Source organism: Phascolarctos cinereus, unplaced genomic scaffold (genome assembly GCF_003287225.1).
Source record: "Phascolarctos cinereus isolate Bilbo 61053 unplaced genomic scaffold, phaCin_HiC Scaffold_5;HRSCAF=322, whole genome shotgun sequence".
NCBI classification, from domain to species: Eukaryota; Metazoa; Chordata; class Mammalia; order Diprotodontia; family Phascolarctidae; genus Phascolarctos; species Phascolarctos cinereus.
The window spans coordinates 196,268,514-196,293,992 of record NW_027555958.1 but is presented as its reverse complement, the minus strand read 5'-3'; the positions used below and the strand labels follow the sequence as shown (position 1 = coordinate 196,293,992).

The 25,479-nt window shown below is 37.0% G+C and overlaps 1 protein-coding gene across 24 annotated transcripts in view; it reads left to right on the top strand.

The window, feature by feature from the left end:
* Positions 1–25,479, top strand: part of RIMS1 (regulating synaptic membrane exocytosis 1) — a 699,885-nt gene that overhangs the window by 649,055 nt on the left and 25,351 nt on the right. Inside the window, exon 1 of one of the 24 annotated variants that reach the window (XM_021000189.2) lies at positions 17,487–17,595. The exons of the other annotated variants lie outside the window; for them this stretch is intronic. The gene's annotated coding sequence lies outside the window, so the exon portion shown is untranslated. Of the gene's footprint in view, positions 1–17,486; positions 17,596–25,479 lie in introns of those variants that run through there. 24 annotated transcript variants of the gene reach the window in all.

The window sequence follows — 25,479 nt, the reverse complement described above, 5'->3', positions numbered from 1 at the left end:
AAGGTCTCTAGGTGATGTTTTGGCCTTAACAATTAATTAGGTGGAAGTGAAGAGAAAGTATATTCCAATGACAGTCTATACTAAAGAAAGAGATAGGAGGAGTGTGTGTGAAGAACACAAGGAGAAATGTATAACTGGATTGTAGAGTGCAGGAAAGATAATAATATATACTGTTTTGAGCTATTAAAGCTGAAAATTTCATTAAGACTTTTGGAATACTCTGTATAATGAGACTGAAAAAGTGGGTCAAGAGCAGGTTGTGAAGAGCTTTAGATGCTAAACAATAATGTCCATATTTGTTTTCCTAGGCCAACAGTTCTCAGGAGTTGACAGCCTACTTTCTGTTCCCCACATCTTTAATCATTTGCCAAATCTTTTCTCCTTTTCCCCACAACATTTTTCCAACCCCTTCATCTCAACTTACACCTACTCTCATCTGGACTGTTGCAATTGCTTCCTAACAGGTTTTGCTGTTTCAAGTTTCCCCCTTTTCCAATTTATCTTTCATATATCTGCCAAAGTGATTTTTCACTTCAAGGGGTCTGGAGATCTCTGGGGGGTCCTTCAGGTCAAAACTATTTCCGGGGGGTGGAGCCAAGACAGTAGAGTAAAAGCAGTGACTTCCTTGAGCTCTCCCCCAAACCCCTCCAAATACCTGTAAAAAATGGCTCTAAACAAATTCTAGAGCAACAGAACCCACAAAAAGTCAGAGTGAAGCAAATTTTCAGCCCAAGACAACTTGGTTGGTTGATTGGAATGGTCTGGGAGAGGAATGTAGTTCAGGGTGGGTGTGCAAACAAAGACCATGCCTCTGTGAACCTGGAGCAGGGCTCAGTGGACTGAATCACAGGCAGCTGTGGTAGTTTCCAGACTTCTCAACCTACGAACTCTAAAATTAGAAGGTCAGTGAGAAAGAAACTCTGTCCCAGCCCCAGTCCCAGTACAGCCCCAGGATGGCAGCTGCTTCCAGAGCTCTTGGCCCACAGACAGAGAGGGAATCGAGTGGCTGATCAGAGGGGGATCTCTTTGCCGGTGCTGAGGCAAGAATCTCTTGCTTTGCCCATCCTTCAATCTGAGTCGCAGTTCTGGGTGGCGGTACTGGAGTGAGGAGAAGCACTGGTGTGGTGGTGGAGAGGGAATCCACCTCATAGTTCCAAGGCAGAAAAGAGAGCCTGTGGTCACCACAAGCCCTGGCCTGTGCCCAAGCCAGGAAAGGAGTAAACACCTTACCCTTAATTGTACCATCTTGCAAGAATGGAATATTTACAGGTCCTTAGAAGTGTCTCTGAAAACAGCTGCACAAAACTCCTGACGCTTGGGACAGTACATTCTGCACACTGGAAGCAGACTCCTATCTTAACAAAGAGTTTAAAAGTTAAGTAATTGTCTGGGAACATGAGCAAACTGTGCAAAAAAAGTCAGACCATAGAATCTTTCTTTGGTGACAAAGAAGATCAAAATATACAAGCAGAAGACAACAAAGTCAAAGCTCCTACATCCAAAGCCTCCAAGAAAAATATGAGTTAGCCCCAGGCCATGGAAGAGCTCAAAAAGGATTTTGAGAAGCAAGTAAGAGAAGTAGAGAAAAAACTGGGGAGAGAAATGAGAGTGATGCAAGAAAATCATGAAAAACAAGTCAACAGCTTGCTAAAGGATTCCCAACACAATACTAAAGTAGCCTGACCCAAATGGCAAAATAAGTCCAAAAAGCCAATGAGGAAAAGAATGTCTTAAAAAGCAGAACTGGATACTATTTTGCACAGCTGACTGTTTGGCAGTTATGATGATCTCTGTTGTGCATTCTACTGTAAAATGATAAATACACAGAAGACTCTAAAAAAAAAAGCAGAATTTGCCAAATGGAAAAGGAAGTCCAAAAGCTCACTGAAGAAAATATTTCTTTAAAAATTAGAATAGAGCAATTGGAAGATAGTGACTTTATGAGAAATCCAGACATCATACAACAAAACCAAAAGAATGAAAAAAATAGAAGTCAATGTGAAATATCTCATTGGAAAAACAACTGACCTGGAAAATAGATCCAGGAGAGATAATTTAAAAATTATTGGACTATCTGAAAGCCATGATCAAAAAAAAAAAAGAAAAGAGAGCCTAGACATCATCTTTCAAGAAGCTATCAAGGAAAATGCCCTGACATTCTAGAGCCAGAGGGTGAAATAGAAATGGAAAGAATCCACCAATCACCTCCTGAAAGAGATCCCCAAAGGAAAACTCCTAGGAATGTTGCATCCAGATTCCAGAGTTCCCCAAGTCAAGGAGAAAATATTGCAAGCAGCCAGAAAGAAACAATTCAAGTATTGTGGAAACACAATTAGGATAATACAAGATGTAGCAGCTTCTACATTAATGGACCAGAGGGCTTGGAATATAATATTCCAGAGGTCAAAGGAGATAGGATTACAGCCAAGAATCACCTACTCAGCAAAACTGAGTATAATCCTTCAAGGACAAAATGGATATTCAGTGAAATAGAGGACTTTCAAGCATTCTTGATGAAAAGACCAGATCTGAATAGAAAATTTGACTTAAAAATACAAGACCCAAGAGAAGCATGAAGAGGTAAACAGGAAAGAGAAATCATGAGGTACTTATTAAGGTTGAACTGTTTACATTCTTGCATGGAAAGATGATATTTGTAACTCATGAGACCTTTGTCAGTATTAGGGTAGTTAGAGGGGAAAAATATATGGATAGATATAGATAGATAGATAGATAGATAGATAGATAGATAGATAGATAGATAGATAGATGGATGGATAGATGGCACAGAGTGAGTTGAAGATGAAGGAGTGATATCTGGAGAATAAAATTAAGGGGTGAGAGAAGATTATACTGGGAGAAGGAGAAAGGGAGAGGTACAATGGGGTAAATTATCTTACATAAAACAGACAAGAAAAGACTTTTACAGTGGAGGGGAAGTGGGGAAAGGTGAGAGGGAATGAGTGAATCTTATTTGTGTTGGATTTGGCTTAAGGAGGGAATAACATACACACTCAATTTAGTAGGGAAATCTATCTTACCTTACAAGAAAATGGGGGGAGGGGATATCAGAGCAGTGGTGGGGAAGGTGATGATAGAGGGGAGGGCAAATTGGAGAGGGGGTAATCAGAAGCAAACACTTCTGAAGAAGGACAGGGCCAAAAGAGAGAATACAATAAATAGGAGAGTGGGATAGGATGAAGGAAAAGTTAGTTTTTCATAACATGACTACTACTGAAGTAGTTTGCTTGACTATTGATATATAACCTGTATTGAGTTGCTTGCCTTCTCAATGAGGGTGGGTGAGGCCGGAGGAAGGGAGAAAATTTGGAACCCAAAGTTTTAAAAACAAATGTTGAAATTTTTTTTTCACATGCAACTGGGAGATAAGATATACAGGCAATGGGATATAGAAACCTATCCTGCCCTACAGGAAAATAGAAGGGGAAGGAGATAAGGGAAGTGGGGGGAGAGATAGAAGGGAGGACAGATTAGGAGAAAGGGTATTCAGAATGCACACTGTCTTGGGGTGGAGGGAGGGACAAGATGGGGAGAAAATTTGGAACTCAAAATCTTGTGGAAGTGAATGTTGAAACTAAAAATAAATTAACAAAAATAAAGAAAAAACTATTTCCATAATAATACTATGATTATGTTTACCTATTAAAATACTCATCACTTTTTCCAACTACACATGTGTGAGGTCATATTTTCTTCATATACTTCAAGTAAAACAGTATATTGCAATAGACAGAATGCAAAATCAGATAGGGGAATCCAGATGACTTCTATTAAGCCATACATTAAAAAGATGCACAGATATATAAAACAGTGATGTTCTTCTCACTGTATTTTTTTTGTTTTGGGAAATATATTTTCATCAAAATGCTGTTATGTTAACATATAATGGATTTATTTTTAAACAAATTCATAAAGAATTTTAAATGTATCAGTTTCAATATCTAATATGGTAAACACCAATAGATATAATTTATATAAACAAAAGATCTTTGGGTTACTCTCTGGTTTTTAAGAGCATAAGTGGGTCCGAAAAATTCTAGAACCACTGCTCTAGGGAATACAGAGCCACTAGATTACATTGAGCCAGGGGTGTCATGGTCAGACTTGTGCTTTAGAAAAATCACATTGGCAACTATGGGAAGGAGAGTTTGGAAAAGGCAGAGACCTGAAAATGTAGAAACCAATTAGGAGGCTATGGAAATAATTTAGGTGAAAGATGATAAGGGCCTAAATTAGGATAGTGGCTGTGCAAGTTGGAACAAAGAGGGAGCTGGGAAAGATGCTGTGGAGGAAAATGAGGCCAGATTTCGCAAAGTGAAGAGTAAGATCTAAAATCAAGGTTGTGGGCCTGACTGAAAGAATTGTGGTGCCTGTGATAGAAATAGGGCAATTTGGAAGAAGGGTAGGTGTAAGGGAAAAGGTCTTGTTTTGAGCATTGTCAGAGAGCAAATTTTGGAAATTATGGTAGCAGCCATGAAAATGTGATTAAATATACAAAGTGTTGCCCAATGATCTAATGTATCCCTTCTAAAAACTAATCCTTTAAAGTGGCAGCTGGTTTGATTATAGTGGGTTTTGCAGATTTTTTTGGAACCAAACAGATATTGAGTTACTCCTACAAGCTGTATTTCTGTTAATTGGGGTGACTCAGAGTTAAAGGCAAAGACTGTCTGAGTTAAAACACAGCATTTGACAGGGAAGTGAGTACCATGCAGAATTCACTTTCAGAGGTTTATTTGTTGTTTCTTCTCTTCCTTCTTGGAATTCTTAAGAAGATGTATTTGTTGGGCTGAGAAGTTCCTAGTAGTTCACTGCCCCAGAAAGTTAACTTGATTTAGTACTGTTAGGGTAAGGTGACTTGGGAGTGGGCTGAAGCATGGTCAATGCATTCTTCAAAGATTCCTCTCCTCCCCTTGGGAAAATAGCTGATATTGTTTGCAGCTTCTATAGCTGTTGGGGAGAAGGAATACTTGTTCCCTTCATTGTTGACTGTCTTCTTCTCTGGATTTAGGGCCTAGCATTAAATTTTGTTTACCAATGGGACTTTAGTGTATAATTTAATTTGTTTCCTTAGAGAAAGAAAAGGAAGGAAGGAAGGAAATAAGGGAGGAAGGAAGGAAGGAAGAGAAAGAGAGAGAGAGGGAGAGAGAGTAAGAAAGAAAGAAAGAAAAAAAGAAAGAAAGAAAGAAAGAAAGAAAGAAAGAAAGAAAGAAGAAAGAAAGAAGGAAGGAGGGGAGGGAGGGAGAAATGCATGGAGGGAGGAAAGAAAGAAGGAGAGAGGGAGAAAGAGAGAAAGAAGGATGGAAGGGAAAAGGGTAGGAAAGAAGGAAAAAAGTGAGAAGAACAGAAAGAAAGAAGGAAGGGAGGAAAGAAAGAATAGAGGAGAAGGAGAGAAAGAAGGAAGGAAGAGAAGGAAGGAAGGGATGAAGAAAGGGAATGAAGGGAAGGGGAAGGGAATGAAGGAAGGAGGGAAGGGAATGAAGGAAGGAGGGAAGGGAATGAAGGGAGGAAAGGGAGAGAAGGAATGAAGGAAGGAATGGAGGGAGGGAGAGGGAGGAAAGAAAGGAGGGAGGAAGCATGGAAAGAGGGAAGGAAGGGAGAGAAGAAGGGAGTAAAGGAGAAAAGGAAGGAAGAAGGAAAGAAGGAAGGAAGGACTGACAGGAGGAACAGAATGACAATCTTGTTTATTTGGTTTTTGTTGTTTGTTTGTTTTGTGGAAGATCAGACTTGTGATTTCACTGTTATGAGGAATTTCCAGTGAGAAAACTTTCTCTACAGATGTACCAAAAGATTAAATTACTTGGCCAGGGTCATATAACTAGTATTTGTCAGAGGAAAGATTTGAATTTACAAACTTTGAACTCCAAAACCAGTTCTCTAGACACTGTGATACATTGCCTTTCATTTCATTTTATTTTCAGAATTTTTAAAAATATTTTAACAAATATTTTCTCTTTGCCCTTTTATTTTAACATTGCAATAATCTCCAGGTACTAGGGTAAAGATTTACTATTTGACCGAACTGCTGTGAGAAATAGACAAAAGTGTGGCAGAAATTAGGTTTAAACCAATAGAACATTTGTGATTTTAGGTTTTTGTTTTTGTTTTTTTAGTCACATTTGCAAGTGTTATGGATATGAGGTGAAAGCTCAGAGTTGCTTTAATTTAATTTACCTAATTATTCATCATTTGAAGCAGTTTTTCATATCTCTATAAAGTTTGTATTTCTTCCCTTGAAAATTACCTATTCATATTATTTGACTATTTATTCTTGGGGAATTCTTAAGCATTAGCTCTTATAAATTTGAATCCATTCACTATATAAAGAAAAAAGACCTTTATCAGAGAAACTTGTTTTTCTCATTTTTAATATTTCTCTCTGATCTTAGCTTCACTAAATTTATTTATATAAAAATATTTTGTAATCAAAATTATCCATTTTGTTTTCTATAATCCTCTCTATCTCTTATTTAGTTGTGAACTCTTCCCAAAGAACCCAAAGGTAATTACTCCTTTGTTCTAATTTGTTTATGATATCACCATTGGTATCTGGGTAATGTATCTGTTTGTAATGAAGTATTGGGGTTTTTTTTAATTTTTTGGGTTTTTGGCTAGGCAATTGGGTTAAGTGACTTGCCCAGGGTCACACAGCTAGTGTTATGTGTCTGAGGCCAAATTTGAACTCAGGTCCTCCTGGCTGGTGCTCTGCCCACTGTGCCACCTAGCTGCCTGAAGTATTGGTTTAAATGTAGTTTCTGCCAAACTTCTATCCATTTAGCCTTCTATCCATCTTTACCTTAGAATCTGGAGACTATTAAATACAAGACTAGTAGGATTTATTTTTTGTTTCTTTATGTTTTGTATCTAATCTATTCCACTTATTAACCTTCCTACTTTTAAATAATTTTAGTGATTAAAACTTTGTAGTATAGTTTGAGATTTGTTATTATTAGGTTCTCTTTCCTCCCACCTTTTTTTTCATCAGTTTCCATTGAGGTTCTTAGCCTTTTATTCATCCAGATAAATTTTATTAGTTTTCCTTGTTCTACAAAATAATCTTTTGATTGTTTGATTGGTATGGAACTAATAAGCTAATTTAGGTAGATGTCATTTTTGTCATATCTGCTTGGTGTTCCCATAAACAATTCAATTTTCCCCAATTTTTATATCTGTTTCTAAAGATTGCCTTGTAGTTGTATTCATGTAGTTCCTATACATATATTGATAGGTAGACTACGAAGGTTTTAATATATATTCTATAATTAATTTCAACGGATATTTTTTCTTTTCCTTTTCAGTTTTATTGGTAATATACAAAAACTGATGATTTTTGTAGATTCACTTTAGAGCTTGCAATTTTGCTAAAGTTGATTAAATTACTTTTAATTAACTCTATACATCTCTAGTTACACCATTATAACACCTACAACAATTGATAATTTTGTTTCTTCTTTGCCTATGCTTAGTCTTTCTATTACTTGTTCTTTGCTTATTGATATAGCTAGAATTTCTGTCACTATGTCAGATAGTAATGATGACAATGTATAACCATAATCATCATCATTGTTACAGTATTAACATAGTGCTTTACAAATATTTGTTTGATTCTCAAAACAATGCTGGGAGGTAGGCACTTTTATTATTCTCATCTTATAGATAAAAATGCTGAGGTAAATAGAGGTTAAGTGACTTGCCCAGGGTCAAAGAGCTAGTAAGTGTCTGAGACTCCAAGTCTGAACTCTAGCTACTGCATCAGAGTGCCTTACATATTATCCTACTAGGAGACTCTGGTTTATCTCTGTTACAGATAATGCTAGTTGTTGATTTTAGAAACATAATACTAATCATAGTAAGAAAAAGTCAATCTATTCTTACATTTTCTATTATTTTTAACAGAAATGGGTGCTGTATTCTGTTTGAAGATTTTAAGGGGCATCTATTGATACAATCATATAATTTTTGTTCTTGTTATTAATATGGTCAATTATGTTTATATTTTCCTGATAATACAACAATCCTGCAGTCCTAGTGTAAATCCAGTCAGATGACAGTATAATCTTTTAATATGTTGCTATACCTTCTTGGCTAATATTATATTTCATGTAGAAGCTGCAAGGTCCTGTGTAATCCTGACTGTGGTTCCATGATATTTAAATTGTTTCTTTCTGGCTATTTGCAATATTTTCTCTTTGACCTGGTAATTTTGGAATTTGGCTACTATATTCCTTGGTGTTTTCAATTTAGGATTTCTTTTAGGAGGTAATCTGTGGATTCTTTCTATGGCTGTTTTACCCTCTGGTTCTATGACCTCAGGGCAGTTTTCCTTTATGATTTCCTGAAAGATACTATCTAGGCTCTTTTTTTTATTATGATTTTCAGGTAGACCAATAATTTTAAAATTGTCTCTCCTGAAGTGATTTTCCAGGTGAGTTGTTTTACGAAGGAGATATTTTACATTTTCATCTATTTTTTCATTATTTTGTTTCTGTTTGACTGATTCTTGCTCTCTCGTAAGAGTCATTAGCTTCCATTTGCCCAATTCTAATTTTTAACAAATTGTTTTCTTCTGTTCAATTTTGTACCTCCTTCTCCATTTGGCTGATTGTATTTTTTAGGGACTTATTTTCTTCAATGTACTTTTTTTTTTCCCAATTGACCAATTGCATTTTTAAGGACTTGTTTTCTACAGTTAATTTTTGTCCTTCCTTTTCCAAGCTAATGACTCTCTCTTGCATACCTCTCATTTTTTTCCATATTGTTCCTTCTACCTCTCTCATTTGACTTTTAAAATCCTTCTTGAGCTCTTCTAAGAAAGCTTTCTGGGCTTTGGACTAGTTTATATTCCTTTTTGAGGTTTCAGATGTGGGTTTGTTGACAATGTTGTGCTCTTCAGAATTTCTGCCTTGATCTTCACTGTTCCCATAATAAGAATCGATCACACATTTCTTTTTGCTCATGGAGTTTGCTTATTTCCTGGCCTTTAAAGAGATTGAGCTCTCCTGATGGGGAGCAGAGGGCACTGACCCAAGCTTCTTGTGTTGGGAGCCTAGGTCTTGGTCACTGGCTTTGTGTGCTAGAGAGTCTTATGTTGGCAGCTGCAGGCTGTAGGGCTCTGGCAGCTTACTTGGTGTTGGGCTGGAATCAACCACACTGGAACTCTAGAGGTAGGAACTCTAGAGGTAGTGTGACTGCTGGAGATTTCCTGCTCATGCAGGCCCTTCTTTCCTTTCACTTTCTTCAGCTCCTTTCAGATGGATGTTACAGAATGTTTATCCACCTGGGGCCCTTAGGAGTGCTGCTTTCCTTAGTTTCACTGAATCACTGGGAGAGCCAGTTGCTCCAGCATTCCGAGACACCTGGGGGTTTTCCAAGCTGGTTTCCACCACTTCCCCCACCCTCATTGAGGGCCTGGGGTTGGTGTTCGCCTGCTCCACCACCTGGGTTTCAGGATCTGCTCCTGGTATGCTAAGGTGGAGCTTTCCAATAGCTTGCTGGGAGACCTCCCATTTTGTACTGCTTCCCTTCCCCCAGAGCAAGAAGGGCCTTTCCCATTAATCCCTTAAGCTACCTGAGCTACTGGACTGCTGCGCCCTGTCTTTCTTCTGGTTCTGCTGTTCCAGGGTTTTTCCTGGGGTGATATTTTCTGGGCTTTCAGAGATTAATAACGGAGGGTAAGAGCGACTTACTTCTTACTCTGCCATCTTGGCTCCTGGAAGCAGAAGCTAATATTATATTTAAAAGTTTAATAGCAATGTTTATTAGAAACACTAGTCTATAATTTTCTTTCTCTGTTGTGACTCTACCTGGTTTGGGTATAAAGACACATCATTATTATAGAAAGAATTTGGTAGGATCCTTCCTTTTCCTGTTTTTTAAAATAACTTGTATAATATTAGAAATAACTATTCTTTGAATATTTGATAAAATTTGCTTGTAAATACATCTGCTTCTAGACTGTTTTTTTTTTATCATTTATGAATTGTTCCATTATTTTTTTTTTGGAGATTGGGTTTAAATTTTACATTTCTTGTCCTATTAAGCTGGATATTTTATATTTCTTTGAATACTCATTCACTTCATTTGTCAGTTTAATCCAGTTCATTGTTTTATAGGATCATAATACTGCCTTTTAAAATATAGTATCATGGTTCTTAAAGATGGGAAGGACTTTAGAGGTCATCTATTTTAATCCCCCCATTTTACAAATGAGAAAAGTGTGGCCCAGAAAGCCAACAGAAAGGTGGGAAATAACTTTTTTCTTAACATTATATACATAATAAGTAGCATAATCTAGAATAAAACCCAAGTCTTCAGACAATAAATCTGGTGCTCTATCCACTCAATGGTGATTGCACACATTATACCATTGTGTGAGCTAAAGAATTGATTTATTAATGGTCATAGTCCCTGTCATGTTTCATGACTATAATGATTGTTCTTTCAGTTGATGTGAAACTGTAGTCTTTGCTTCATCTTTGCTATATCTTTGCTTCAAAAGGTGCTCCTTTGTCCAAAAACACAAACAAATAAAAACCAAGCAAACAAATAAACAAAAACAAAGAACAGCCCATGCGTTTCTGAGGCTTTCACACTAAGGCCACATTCCTTGGAATTGTGCTTTCATATATCCTCATTCATTTCTTTGCCCTCTATTTCAGTTTGCTTAGGAAGCCTCTTCTTTGTTCATACATCTTCTGGTCGTTCTCCATTGAGGAAAACAATGTTTCCCTAAGCCTGTTGGGAATGCTAGTAGACCAACTGGGGTTCCGAGCACTTGCTAGCAATGATATTCTTAATAATATTATCATCTGATATGTTCATAGTACATCACGATTTGCCAAATGCTTCACACAAATCATCTCATTTTATTCTCATTATAACTGTGTGAGACAGATTTTTTTTGTTTTTGTTGTTGTTGTTCAGTCATTTTTCAGTTGTGTTTGACTCTTCTTGACCCCATTTAGGGATTTCTTGGAAGATACTGAAGTAGTTTGCTGTTTCATTCCTTCTCCAGTTCATTTTACAGATGAGAAAACTGAGACAAACAGAATTAAGTTACTTGGATAGGGTCACACAGCTAGTTATTGTCTGAGGCCAGATTTGAACTTGGAAAGATGAGTACTACTGACTCCAGCCTCAGCACTCTATCCACTGTGCTTTCTAGCTACCCAACTGAGGTAGACGCTATCAGTATTTTTACATTTATTTTACACATAAGGAAACTGAGACTTACAGAGATTAAATGATTTGCCCAAGGTAAAACAAAGTTTTACCTGGCATCCTAGTTCAAGAATTCAAAGGCCATAATGACAGAACAATACAGGTCAGGGTATGGTGTCAGGTTAGCCATAGTCAATAAAGTTTCAAACCAGAAGGGAAAACTCAAGTCAGAGTAGTCCTAGTACAAAAGAGAGCCCAGAGAAAACTATTATTACAACAAATTTCCCTTTCAAAATAAGGCCTTTTATCCTGGATTGCTCAGGGATACAAGGAGGATCCAAAGGTGGGGGAGAAACCCTACAATGGCTTTAAAAGCCTTGACTAGGTAAAAGAAGTGACCCCTGCAAGCTCTGATGATGGATAAGACTCAGTCTCTCTGAGCTCAGTTCCCTATCTGCATCATATAAATAACACTTGTGCCTTTCTCACAGAATCGCTATGATGGTCAAATGAGACTGGCATGTTGAAAACCTTAAAACATTAAAAAATCTCCATTACACTATCTATCCATTACATTACATTATTAATTAATTAATATTGTCATTGGGAGTTGGGCTTCCTTCACATTCACCTAAAAGCCTATGGAACCTATGTCTAGAGGGAGGGTCATTCACTTTAGGAAGACTTGAAGTTCTTCCAGGAGCTATAGGATCTGGGGGACATAAGTCTCATATAGAAATAGTCTACCTATGAGAAATAGAGAATTAATTCTTTGGCCTAATTTTATACCTGCACTGTTTTTGAGAAGCAGACTATCAAAATGCCAGTATGGATGGGCTAGTCAGTTATTTAAACTTTAATGCTGTTTTTAAATGTAACCATTCTAGATTGTTTATATTTATGCAGTCCTTAGATTCACACATCAGAGCAGATAATTCAAGATGTAATCTGGTCTATAGTTACCAACACTGAGGTGGAGCTCTTCTTTTGACTCTGATCACCAGGCCTGATTCCCAAACATTATTACTCAACCAGGAGGACCCTACCACCCTTTATTCAGTGACCTCTTCCAGGCCAACATTCTTCACTTGATGTTGCCACAAGCTAGTCCTTCACCACCCCAAATTTGGTCCAATAATTTTCTGCCCTTAGACTCTTACACAACAGCATAGACTTAGAGATGGAAGGGAGCATAGAGGTAATCAATCACTAAGCAATTATTTATTAAGCACCTACTATGTGCCTGACACTATGCTAGGTACCAGGGATACAAGTATAAAAAATAAGACAACTTCTACTCATGAGAAGCTTACATTCTATTGGAAGAGACAACAAATACATATATAAATATATACTATAAAGATGTCAAATGAACAAATATAAACATATACAAAGCAGTTAAATACAAGGTAGTTGGTTAGAAAGGGCACTAGCAGATGAATGGGATCAGGAAAGGCTTCATGAGAAAAAGAATGAGGGAGAGGTGAAGAGAAAGTACATTCTAGGTATGGGGAAGGCAAGTTGCAAAGGTTCAAAGGTGAGATCAAGGGTTGCATGTGAGCATCATAGATAGCCAGTTTGACTGGATTGTAGAGTGGGAGGGGGTGTAATATCCAATCGGCAGGAAAGATTGTTTGGGGTAAAGTTGTGTAGGGTTTTGAAAGCTAAAAAAGGAGTTTATACTTTATCTGAAGGGTAATCAGAAACCAGTGGAGCTGACTGAGTAAGAGAGTCACATGGGCAGCTAGTCTAATCTCCTCATTGTACAGATGAAGAAATTGAGGCTAAGAGAAATGAATTCACTTCCTCAAAGTCTGAGTTTGAAAGTAACAGAGCTGAGATTTGAACTCAGGTCTTCTGATTTTGAATCCACTACTTATTATGATAAGAATAAACTTGAAACCAAGTAGATGCCTGTCAAATGGAAAATTGCTATCACTATGTCACTCTTTGGTCCCACTACATTTCTCAGAATTTTCAACAAGTACAATAATTTAATTCAACTCAGAAGCACTTGGGATGCATTGGGGTGGAAAGAAACAAGGAAATTAGGAAGAAGAGAGATACCCTTCATCCATCCCTACCATATATGAATAAAGACAAGTGTGGAGTTTGAAGCTTCTTAGGGACAAGCAACGAGAAGATGACACAGCACAAAATCATCACATCTCACCCGATTTCTGCTTCCCGACCAACCATACCCAATCCTGACATTGACACAAATCTGAAATCTCCACTTTTCATCTACTAGTTGTTTTCTGTAGTACCTACATTGCCTTTGGATTACGTGTTCCCTTTAGCTTGTTTATGCTACCCTTTGTTGTTGGGTGGCTGATTTTGTCTTATGTTCTTTGGATTGAGGGGATCAAGCAGCCAAAACTCCTTTAAGAGATAAAACTCAAGCAATCATTGGGAAAGCCAGGTTAGAAACATCTCCAGGATTTCTGTTAGGGCATTTGCTTATTCCTTTGGATATTCAGGTGACTTCATAATCATCCCTTTATTCAGTTTCTCTGACATCATTTTTTTCTTTCTTTTTTAAAAAATGTAACCTTCATTTTCGAATATATCTCCTCCCTTGCTATCCTTATAACAAAGAATTTTTAAAAAAAGGAAAGAGAGGAGAAAAGCAGGTCAGTAAAACTAACCAACACATCAGCAGAAACTGAAAGAATATGCAATATTCAAGAACCACAGGGCAGAGGTGTGCTGGAACCAGTTCGAACTAGCTCAAAAGAACCAATTGTTCAATTTTCACTGTGAGCATTTACATCTCAGAAATCTATAAATGCTGCAAATCAGGGCTTGATTTATTGTTTTATTGATTGTCTAAATTTCAGAAAGTCATAGAGAAAATGTACATTTCCCCCTCCACCCAAGAACCAAATTTTAAATATTTACCAATGCAATGTTCAATAGCTTACCATTTCTGCAAATAAAGAAGCAAGGTGGTGCATTTTCTCAATTCTTCTCTCGGGGCAACTTTAACTATTATAATTATATGACATTCAGAGCTTTGTTTTGTTCTTTCGATTTGTGTTACTTTAGTCACTGTGTGTGTTGTTTTGTGGGTTCTACATACTTCATTGTGCATCAGTTTATAAGTTGTCTCAATTCTTCACTATTTCTTTTCAATAACATTCTATTATATTCATATTTGTTTAGAAATTTCCCTTTTAATAGAAATATACTTTATTTCAAGCTCTTTACTGCAATATAAAAGTGATCACGTTTTCTTCCATCTTTGATCTTATTCAGGTGTATAACTAGCAATCACTCTTCTGGGGTAAAAGGCATAACTATTGTATTCACTCTTTTAGCATAATACCCAGATCTTAGTTTAATTTGGCTTTAAAAGAGCACTAAAAGGGCTTCAGAGAGAGTAGAGGAAAGGGCAAAATGGAAAGGGGAAAAGTAAAGAAGGATACATCACTGACCTTCACTTTTTACCATCATCTGTACCATCTTGTGGGAAGAAGAAAAAGAAAAGGTAAAAGTCTGTCCTACTATCTATCAATCAACAAAAATTCACCAAGCACCTGCTATGGATCAATCACTGTATTGGACATTGGCAATACAAAGACAAAAATGAAGTTTACCTCTAGAAGTTTACATGTAAGTTACCAAGAACCTTTAGCCACCATTCTTTTCCCCTTAACCATCCATCTCTCACCCACTTAGAAATGAACTCCTCAACAGTGTCAAAGAAAAATGGGAAAAAGGAGGAGGAAAAGAAGACCATCCTGATGCATCCAGGCAGATCCTGCCTCTCCTTTGCCCGGGGTGGAAAATGGAAAAAATGGAAAAAAAAAAAAGAGGTGCAAGCATCATACTAGTATAATAGAAAGAACACCGGCTCTGCTTCATCATATTCATGACAAGAAATCTCCTGTCAAGCACTGTAAGATCTGATCTTGGGTCTGTGCTGCTTCACATTTTTATCAATGCTTGAATAAAAGCTGTGATGACTACTCATTTGCATATGACATTAAATGAGGAGGTTAGCTCACATGCTAGATGACAAGTTTCAGATCTAAAAAAGTTAAGAACACCTTTCCCATGGCATACAGTTGAATCTAACGATGAAATTTAATAAATCTATGATCCCTTGGTCCTATCAAAAGGGAAAAGGAAGACAGAGGAGAAACATGATGAAGAAAGGGAAGATAGACCCTATTCTGTTTCATTTCAACCCAAGCTTTTGTCCTCATGCCTTTCCGTATATAACAACAAACCTCATCTCATATCTCCAGCCTCCCAGCCTCCTTCCAGCTCCTCATTCTTATTAGAGAATCAATATGATTTAACCCAGGAAACCCTACCACCCTGGCTCTGAAGTTCCTTAGATACTTTATCTTCTTTTATCATCAACTGGCTCCCCCAATTCTTTCATGAGGGGCACTTGCCTTGAAAATGGGAAAGGAGAATTCCTATTCTTACTACCAGATGTTTTGTGAGGAATGGCGAAGAGGTGTGTGTCTGCCATTTTAAATTATAACTTCATTTATATTATCGTTTATAAACTCTAGGACAGATAAGTGGAATAATGGCTAAAGTACTTGGAGTGGATGCAGGAAGACCTGAGTTAAAATCATGCCTATGACAATTACTTAGCTGTGTGAGCCTTGGCAAGTCATTTAACCTCTTCTGCCTCACTTTACTCATCTATGAAATGGGGATAACAATAGCAGAGTTGTAAGGATCAGAAGAGGTAAGATAGGCAAAAGTTTTTAAAACTATATGAAAGATGTTATTGTCATTATTAATTATTAACCAATCTGCTAAATCATATGGTAATTTTAGTATTGTACTTCAGCTACATTACTGATTAAATAGACTTTCATGGACTGGTCTCAAAGGCAGGTAGAACCTAATCAAGGTACATAAGGGAGGTGAAAAGGGGAAAAGGATAATCATTTATATAGCCCCTCCTCTATGTTCATCTCTGTGCTAAGTGCTTTACAAATATCATATTTTATCCTCACAATAATCCTGTCAGATAGATGTTATTATTATCCCTATTTTATAGTTGAGCACACTGAGGCAAAAAAGGTTAAGTGACTTTCCCAGAATCATATAGTTAGTATTCTGAAGGCAAATATGAAGCCATCTTTCTGACTTGAAGCCCAGCATACCATTCACTGCATCACCTAGATGATTCTATAACTTAATATGGTTATCTTAATAGGAAAATGTATACCGAGCTCTAAATAGTCTGATTTTTGGAACACAGCTGATTGGAGAATATGAGTAGGCACTTAATCAATGCATTTTTGTCATGATTATTTTGACACTGGCTTCAGAGGACTATGTGAAAGTATTATAAGGTAAGAGATCCATACTGGAAGTTTCCAACTCTCAAATGAGAGTAATTTGGATTGTTTTGGGTTGAATCACATGAAAAATTAACTCCCTGCACCAAATGTCAACTAATCAATCCGTAAACAACATGCATGTATTGAGAATCTACTATAAACCTACTATGATAGTTAAAATGTATACCCATGTAAGTATATCCAAAGTAAATACAAGGTAATTTTTATAGGGAGGTAATTTATAGCAGCTGGGGGAGCAGGAGAGATATCCTATTGGAGATGACTTTAGAGAAGCTCTTTGGAAAGGGAACCAGAAATTCTAAGAGAAAGTATTAGGAAGCCATGAGCAGAGAAGTGACATTAGACATTCTTGCTTTAGGAATATCACCTTGGAAGGAAGCTAGGTGGAGGATTTGCAACAAATTTCAAACTAAAAAGAATCATAAATTTTTAGAGCTTGAAAAGATATAACAGGTCATCTAATCTTTCATTTCACAGATGAGAAAACTGAGACCCAGAGAGGTTAAGTGATGCTCAAGGTCACACAGGGAGTAAATGGCAGAGCCAAGGTTGCAGTCTAAGTTCTTTGACCCTAAAATTTGCAGTGTTTCAAATATCTTTTAAGTAACTTATTTAATGATAGTAATCATAGTTTTTACATTGCCCTGGATATTTATCTACTGTTAAACCACATGGTTGATACTACATCTTAAGCATTTAGCTATTTATTTAATTTATGAAATATTAGCTAACAAACCATTCAGTTAATTTTTACTCTTGTGACCTCAAAATGTAATCAATTGTAAAAAGAACTAGTCACAGAAGCAATTTGATTGTTTTTTTTTTTAATAGCTCTGGGGTGTGTGTGTGTGTGTGTGTGTGTGTGTGTGAGAAAGAGAGAGAGAGAGAGAGAGAGAGAGAGAGAGAGAGAGAGAGAGAGAGAGAGAGAGAGAGAGAGAGAGAGACTGCACAGGAAGCTCAGATATCATTCTACCCAGAGACAGTCTGGGTTGTTTAAAAGAGGTTGAGCCTCCAGCTCCTCACTGAGGAATCTGTTAGGCATTTATTCGTAATTTGGGCAAGGGAAGAAGCAAAAGAGGTAAGTCTATCTTGTATCTAATTTTTAGTGAACTTATAATTATATTAGATATTGAAGAAGGAAGTTCAACCATGGAACTAAAACTTTTCAACCCCAAATTGAAGCTAAAGTCTTAAATTTCTGCATTTGTCTGAAGCTTTCAATGCGTGTTTTTTGGTGGTGGTGGTGGTGGTGGTTTTCAGTAGCTGTTTGAAAGATAGTGCTATGTTTTGGTTTATAGAGAAGGATGGTAAAGAAAGAGAAAAATAAGAGATAAAAATTCACATGAAATATTTATACAAGGATGCTGGCTATCAAAATCTGATTTCTGAGAGTGATAGAATCATACAATTTTATAACCGAAATGAGTGCCTGATAGATTGGAATTTTTGTTGCTCTGGAAACTTACATAGTAGCAAAATATAAATATTAAGTATCTGAAAGGTTTATATTTTTCTTCAAAATACTTGTATTAGACATAATTTCCATTGCTGTATTTACACTGTGTCTCTGTATGAACTATTAAGTTAAAATACCTTAATGCCTGATAGCTTTTTTAAGACACACACTTTGTCATTTTCACATTATTAACCACATTCTCTAACCAGGCTAAAGGCCATCTCTTACAAGGTAATAACTATGTGTTACCTATTGTTATATGAAAACAGGGACCAAAGAAATGGAGAATTTTGTTATCAGTTGCCTGTGGAAACTGCTGCTGAGCACATTATTTAAGATACTTCTTGCTGTCTTTTGTGAACTAGCCTATTTATAATGAAACCAGACAAGAATAAAGAGAAAACATGAAAATTCTGCTACTACGATAAGCCTTATTATATATCTCTGAAAAACCTAACTAAATTACAAGAAAACATCAGTGTTAGGATTCAATTAAAGTCTATGGTCTTAAGCTAATTTATCTGGAAAAAGTTATTTCCTGAAAAGTTTTTGTTTAGTGCCTTGACTGGATTTTGAGTCAGAGGACCCAGGTTTGAATCCTGGTTCTGTTCATTGACTCTACCTAGTAATTGGAGGACCTTAGGAATGTACTCCTCTTCTCTGGACATCAGCTTCCTATCTGTAAACTAAGAGGGTTGAATTAACTGATCTCTAGAGTCCCTTCTGCCTTAAATTTGTGATGCTCACTCAGTTATTGGTGGCTATTATTTCCACACACACTGCCTGGGATGGACAAATGTCATCATTAGAATTTGTGCCAACCCTATACTAGAATCAGCTGGACAAGTGTCATGGTATGTACATTCAAAAAAAAGTATGTTTGCCTAAAGACTAAACACTGTCTGCATTGTAAAATCAACATCTGTCAGCTCCTTCTTTGACTGTGCCTCCCTTAAAGGTCTCAATTTACAATCTAATATAGGACTTTCTTAGCAGCAGAGGACTAGGTGGAAATACTGAGAGAAAATGTTCAACTTCATATGTAGTTTTATAGATTCTGACTAGGTAATTCATGCGCAGTGGAACTTCCTGGTTCTTAGTTCCATGTAATACTGAATCTAATTTTTATGCCAGACTTATCCCTGGAATGGGAAGAATAAACACACTTAGCTAAGTCTGGGACTGGAATGGATATTTACCTCTTTTCCATCTACTTTGCCCTTCCCCCAGTACAGTTTCAGTCATTTGTCTTAGCAAAAAATGTAAAGATCTGTTGTGTTTAATGTCCCCCTCTTACTTGATCTACTAAGTGAACCACTCATTTGCTTTTTATATGGTGTCTTTTTTATGGCTGAGACATTTCTCAATGATTAAGGTAATCTCTTTTTTCTTCCCCACAACTCAAAATTAGTCTTAGACCAAAGGTTTACAAGTGATACTGTGAAGATATTCTGGATTATTTTTCTTTTTTAAACCTCTCTTTGATCAACTAATAAGAGCCATTTGAAGCTTATTTGAAGATGACAATGACCCCAATCCTCTAGATCATAGTTTTAGAATTTTAGTTCAACATCATTTTTTAAAGTGTTTCATGTATGTAGGACTTACACTGTTTGAGCTGACAGATTTAAAGTTGGAAAGTCATCAATCTTACTTAATTTACAAATTACTTTTTGGACAGGTACAACCCCTTGATTTTATAAATGAGGAAATAATGTCCCAAAAAGGTTTAGTGCCCCCCCCCAGGGTCACACAGAAAGTGGTCAGAAGCAGGATTTGAACTCAGGTCTTTCTGATTGCGAGTTGAGCACTCCGTCTGCTTTACTTCAGTAACTTCTTGTTCTGTGAAGTCAAAAGTGATCTTACCCATTTGTAAACTCACGTAACATCATGTTTGGCCCTCCCTGGTATAAAAATAATACTATATGTGTGTTATGATCTTTTTATATACAAGGTTTATCACACTAATGGAAGATCAGTGTAGGAGATGTGGCAAGGGAAAAAAGGCAATGTGGAATTGTGGAAAGAGACTAGGACTTCTATTCAGAGCTCTGGTTAGTATCATGGATTTCATGTTTATTAGCACTATGGCCATAAGCAAGTCACTTAATCTCTCTGAGCCTCAGTTTCCCTATCTGCTCTCCTCTCTCTCCATTTCTTGCCTTCTGAACAATCAGATGAATACCACCACTGCTACCAGAAAAGGTAACAATGCTTTTCTTCCCCATGATTCTAGTACCCCATGATTCCATTTATAATCCTTTTGACTACCTAGACCAGACTCCTTCCCAAACCACCATTGTCCTGTGTAATATCCCCTATTAGAATGAAAGTTCCTTGAGGGCAAGCAATATCTCACTTTGGTATTTGTACCCTGACACTCAGCACAGTGTTTAGCACACAGGAAGTAATTAATACTTATTGATTAATTGATTGGGCTGTAAAAGTCAATATTGTTAGATTATTTCTCTCACACAGTTTTTATGACTGTAAATTGGTCTTAACATGGTATTTAAATGGGCTTTATTCTTATGTATTTCTTGAAGACAGATTCTTATTCTATCTTTATATCTTTGTTAATATCTAAAAGTGCTCTTAGATCATATTCATATAATGCTTTATTTGTAGGGCACTTTACACACATTATTTCCGTTCATCTTAATAATGACCTAGCAAGGTATGTACTATAATAATCCCCAATTTAAGAGATGAGAAAAGTAAGGATGAGGTATATTAAATGACTTGCCCATGGTTGCAAAACTAGTTGTTATCTTCTATAGGATTCAAACCCAGGTCTTTTTGACTACAGATCTGGAATTCTATTCATTATACCATGTTACCTCTCCAAAAAAAATGTCTTCTTAGGACTTAATTAATTCTTCTACCTGAGACCTGACATGTACTTACGACATTAAACTGTGCATATGATTATCGATGTTCCTGTCTCATCTGTTTGTAAGATTGTAAGTTCAATGAAGTCAAGAATTATTCAAACTTTTCCATATTAATGTCAGCCAAAGGCATTTCTCCCTTTCAGCCCCTACCCCAAACCCCAGAGTCTTTCAACCATAGAAATGCTTAATAAATATTGAGTGAATGAATGGATGGATGGATGGATGGAAGTTTACTGTCTAGATAGTATAATATCACATGTATTTGTCAACAGTCCAAGAAAATAGGCAGCTAGGTGATAGAGTGGCAAGAGTACTAGGCTTGGTGTCAGGAAGACATGAGTTCAAATCCAGCATCAGACACTTACTAGCTATATGACTCTAGACAAATCAGTTAATCTCTGTTTGCTTCAATCTCCTCAGACAAAAAAAAAAGAGATAATAATAGCACCTATCTCACAGCATTGTTGTGAAGATCAGATGAGATAATCGTAAAGCACTTAGCATGGTGCCTGGCACGTACTAAGTGGAACATAACTGTTAGCCCTTAATATCATTATTATCATGATAATGATCATTATTATTATTATTATTGTAGTTGCTGTAGGTGTAGGCCTAGTAGTCATAGGCATAGCGGTGGTAGTAGTAGTAGTAGTAGTAGTAGTAGTAGTGGATGGCAGCAATATATCTGTAGTACATGATGAACAGACAACTGGATTTCAAAGAAGAATGCTTAGAAATTTAAAGTGAAAACCCTCACTTCAGATTGAGGTGGTTAGGGATGGCTTTTGGCTGAAGCAGAATTTAAAATGGTCTTGAAGGCTTTATAGAATTTGGGTAGGAAAATGGAAAGAAGGTTAACTCACTAGGACAGCTAGAGCAAACACACACACACACACACACACACACACACACACACACACACAAACATTGATTGATTGGATGTGGCCCATGAAAAGGAATCAAAGGTGAACACTAACGTTTTGAGACTGAGAGAGAATTATACCATTAACAAAAACAGAGGAAGCAAGAAGAGTTAATGACACAGTGCAGAGCACGCTGAATTAGTAATTAAAGGGTCTAGATTCAAATCCTGACTTTGCCACTTGCTACCTAAGTGTATGACCTTGGGCATTACAAAACTTCTCTAGACTTCAGCTTACTCATCTGTTAAAATGAGAAGGTATGCCTTCCTTGGACAAGTATTAGGTCCCTGTAAGGTCCCATGCAGCTCTAAATATATGGAGGCATGATTGTTGTTTTTGTCCGGTAGGGTGGAGAGAAATGACGAAATCAGTTTTACACATGTTGAATTGCAAGTGACATTCAGGCAACTAGTGTTTACGTTAGGCAGGGGATTAGTGATGTGGAGAATCATGGGATCATGGGTTTAGAGTGAAAAGGTCTAGCCCCTCATTTAACAAATGAACAACTGAGGCAAGAGATATTTAAAAGGTTTGCTCAAGGTTACACAAGTAGCAAATAGAAAGGATGAAATTTGAACCAAGGTCCTCTGAAACCTTATCTAATGGTCTTTTCAGTGAAAAAAAAGTGGGAGAAAGAAGATAAGCTTTTGAAGAAGACAAAGAAATGGTCAGAGAAGTAAAACAAAAAGTACCCAATGAGTAGAACTGAACCTATAAGTAGAGAGGTACGGTGCTGTAACATAGAGGTGTCAAACTCATCGTTCCAGGCCACAGGTGACCCCCAACACTCACAAGTGCAGCCCAGATTAAAATATTAATTGGGAAATGTTTAACAAAATAAATAAAAATATGATATAGATAATTTATAGTTTTCTAAGTCAATATACAGTTGCAGGGATTTGTTTCTATCCCAGTTTAACACCACTGGCATGTTGGATAGACCATTAACTCTGGAGTGAGGCAGGTGAGGATTCAAATACTACCTTCGATTACTTACTGTGTGACCTGGGACAAGTCACTTAATTCCTTTGTACCTGGGAGTAACTCTAAGGTTACTTCCAGCTACAAATCTATGATTCTGTAATCTTATGATCTCCCCACCTTATCTAGTAAAGCTTTAAGATCTATCATCCCCTGCTCTCCAGACTTTTCATCAGGAGTCCAAGAGGGGAAGAAATGGACTCCTGATAGCACCCTCTTCCTCAGCCTCTCCCATTTTGTTTACAGACTTTATTATCAACATTCCACCAATGCTCTCAAAACTTCAGGAAAGAGAAAAATAGTTCCATCAACAAAAAATTGAGAAGCTCTTGGTTTTGTTGCTGTCCAGTCATTTTCAGTCACACCCAACTCTCCATTACCCCATTTGGGTTTTCTTAGCAAAGATACTGGGACAGATAAGGAAACTGAGGCAAACAGGGTTAAGTGACTTGCCCAGGGTCACACAGCTAGTAAATGTCTGCAGCCAGATTTGAACTCAGGAAGATGAGTCTTTCTGACTCTAGGCCTAGCATTTTGCCTCCTAGCTGGGTTTTAGTGCCATGGAAAGCAATAGAAGAGAGAATTTTCAATAAAGGAGTTGGGTGATTACTATTAAGTGCTCCATAGGTCAAGCAAGATAATAGAAATTGGGATGAGGGGAGAAGCAACAGGGAGAAAATCTTTGACTTTTATGATGAGGCACTCGTGGGTGTAATGATGATAATGACATTCAGTCATATCCAACTCTTTGCTACCCCATTTGGGGTTTTCTTGGCAAAGCTACTGGTGTGGTTTGCCATTTCCTTCTCTAGCTCATTTTACACATGAGGAAACTGAGGCAAACAGGGTTAAGTCACTTGAACAGATCACATAGATAGGAAGTATCTGAGGCCAGATTTGAACTCATGAAGATGAGTCCTCCTGCTCCAAGACCAGCATTCTAGCCACTATTCCACCTAGCTGCCCCAACTCATGGATGACTGGTAAGCAATTTTAGTGGAATAGAAAAAGGATGAGGCGTAGAAACTAGACTCAAGGGGGTTACAGAGAGAATGATTGGTGAAGCAAAGATAAACCCCTCATTCAAAATTCAACATTAAAGGGTGGAGAGGAACTAGACCATGGAATTAAACAGAAAGGTGTTTTTATTTTTTATTTTTAAGAGAAAATATTTTGCTGTGTTTTTAGAGCTTTCAACCTGTTTAGAGAGAGAGAGATGATATTGAACTGATGCTACAGAGAAAGTGGGTAATTTAGAGACCCAAGCCTTTAGAAGCAGGTAGATAGCACAGTACATAGAAGAGTATATAGAGCAGTGGACCTGGAATCAGGAAGACTTGAGTTCAAATCTAGCCTCAGAAATTTTTCATCTATGTAATCCTATATGATTCAATTTCTTCATCACTATAGTAGCATCTACCTTGCAAGGTTGTCATGAAATAATATTTGTAAAATGTTTTGGAAACCTTAAAGTGTTATATAAATACTAGCTATTATTATTAGAATAGAAGGAAATAGATGGAACTGAGGGTACTGGGAGAAAGGAAGAACGAATACAGGAAGCAGAGAAGAGAAAATACAGTTTCCTTCTTTTCCTTTCTTTTTCTTTCCCTTCTTCCTTAATAGTTCCCTCATTTATTTTGTATAGAAAGAAGCTTACCACATGTACAATGCAGTACACAGACTTTTCTTTGTATGTATTTATGTATACACACATATACATATACATATACATGTATGTGTGCATATGTATGTATAATATATATGTTTGAAATTTGAAGAAACAGCTAGTCTCTTGTACTTCAACACATGATAACTGCATTTGCAAACAAAATACCATTGTTTCTAAGGAGACTGGATATACCACAGGTGTTGCTAGGATTTGTCTGCAGTATGTTTGACCAGCAGTGAGTGGGTCTGACTCAAGATTCCTATTGCCTCCTAATTATTTTGGTGATGTTGTGCAAAGTTGTACTCAGGTAGCATCACTCATTTTATAACAGTTCATTGTAGCAAGAGAACACTGGGGTCAAGAGAGGTTAGTTCAGGTCAGTTCAAGTGTGAATAAATGGGGTGTAATGTGTTTCTTCCAATGCCAAGGTGTACTGGCATAAAGGCCTGCTTACATAACTAGAATGGTCTTTAAAAAAAATAATCACCCACATTAATGAAAATGGCAGTTTTATTTGGAGAAATACCACTGGACTGGGTGTCAGGAGACTCATGTAATAGTCATAATCCTGCCATTTGCTAGCTGTCTCGGTTTGAACAAGCCTGGGCTGGCCAACTCTCTGGGGCTCACTTTTCTTATATGTAGAATAAGAATGTAAGTCTAAAAGATCTATAGGTTCTCTTCCACCTCTGACATGATACCCTTTTTCTATTTTAATATGTACATGCTCAAAGAGTAAAGTACCCTGACTCATTTTGAATTTAAATTAATCTTAATTCTCTAGTGGGTGCTTAACCTGTTTGGGGTTGTTGAAGTTGTCATGCTAAGTATCTTCATAAGATTACTTCTGCCATAATGAGACATCTGGTTGGTTGTTGTTGAGTTGTGTCAGTCATGTCCTACTCTCCATGACCCTATTTGGGGTTTTCTTGGTAAAGATACTGGAATGGTTTGCCATTTCCTTCTCCAGTTTATTTTACAGATGAGGAAATGAGACGAACAGGATAAGTGACTTAATTGCCCAAGGTTACAGAGC